The sequence below is a fragment of the Rattus rattus genome, chromosome 12 (genome assembly GCF_011064425.1).
Source record: "Rattus rattus isolate New Zealand chromosome 12, Rrattus_CSIRO_v1, whole genome shotgun sequence".
Taxonomy (NCBI): domain Eukaryota; kingdom Metazoa; phylum Chordata; class Mammalia; order Rodentia; family Muridae; genus Rattus; species Rattus rattus.
In genome coordinates, this window is record NC_046165.1 from 91,604,423 (window position 1) to 91,606,154 (window position 1,732).

Genomic DNA, 1,732 nt, shown 5'->3' on the forward strand with positions numbered 1-1,732 from the left:
CAGTCTCATACATTCAGGTTCTTCTGCAGCCCAAGCTGGCATCAAACTCCCCATGTAGCCAAGGATGACACCGCCCCGATTCTCCCGCCTTCACCTTTCAAACGCCGAGATTTCGGGAATCACACATGCCTTAGTCGTCTTCTAAAGGAGTTTGAATGTGGATATGCAGGTGTGTTCACTAAATCCTGCTCAAAGTGAAGGAAGGCCTTGAAGTAGAGTTTCTCTTTGAACTGATCCTGTCCTATCTTTGTTCTTTACCCAAGGGAAGCCAAGAAATTAGATTTGTTTTTCGTCTTTTTTTAATTTTCCAACCCCCCTCCCGGCCCCAGATTTTTTTTTTTTTTTTTTTTTTTTTAAAATCAGGAGCAAGTCATAGGGAAGTAAAATTCTGCCCCCAAAGCCTCAAAGCTTAAAAACACTCACTTTGGCCTACCACAAACACATTCTCTGACCTACCGTGATTAACAGATCATAAGACCTTTACGTAATTAATTAGTAAATTTGTGTGTGTGTGCATTTGTGATGTATGTAGGGGGCAAAGGAAGCATTGAGTGAATGAAGTCCTGAGAGAGTGTATCTTAACATGGGTATGGCTGTGTCAAGAATCCCAGGGCCTCCAACCCATGGGGCAATTGGCAAAGCTGTTACCCATGTGGACCAGGCTCAAGAGCAGTGGTGAAGCTCTCTCGGGAGCTGTGACCGTTTGTAGTGCAAAAGCTAGCAACTGCCGCTTCCTCCTCAGACTGCTGCCTACAGACACCTCCTACCAAGCTAGCGAACCCTACCCGAACCCTACCCGTAATAAACACACTGAGACCCCAGGTTGCCGTGGGAGGTAGCAGTTAGAGAACCCTACCTGATCTCCTTTCTCTGTATGAGGGTGACTGTCTTTCCTTCACTCCGTCACTGCCCCTAGCCAGGGTTCTTGGATCAGAGCTATGCTGGCCAGGGAAATAACATATTTTTGCATGTGGGCACATGTGCAAACGTGGGCGTATGCATGTGTCTTTATCAATGGCTCTTTTGATTCACTGAGGCAGAATCTCTCACTGAGTCCAGAGCTTGCCAATTCCACCTAATTAAGCTTGCCCCAGGGAGCCCACATCTGTCTCCCCAGTAGCTGGAAGAAGAATATGGCAAGTTCAAGGCTTTCCTGGGCAGCTTAGTGAGAGACATGGTTTTGTAGAATTAAAAGGGAGCTATAGCTCAGTGGTATACTGCTGGTCTAACACTAGTTCAGCTCCCAGCATTACACCAAGAAAACCACCTCCCCCCATCCTTTTTAGAAAGAGTCCTTACCTATAGATGGGGGGTGGGTTACCTGGACAGACCTTGTGGGATCCCTACTCATTCTGTTATAATAGATTACACTCTTTTTCTTCATTTATATTCCTATACAGCTGTCCATGCTTCATGCAACCTAAGCACAAAAAATCACTAATTCAAAAAAAAAATCAATAATTCACCTTGGATGCTTGAGCTCTTCAGTTTGGTGGCTTGTGTATACTATAAAATCATGATCAGGTAAATGAGTTACAAATTTCTCTTGCCAACCTGTCTTTTACATAGGAGTGTCAGCTGTGTCTTTATGATGGGAAGGAGTCACCATCTTTCCCACTGCTGTATTCTTTGCTTAGGTAGGAGTTTGCCCCCAGTGGCCATTAAGTACCGCTCACATACTTTACGACTAAAGCTTCAGACTTGTGTCAGAGAAAGTAGAGATCAAAAATGG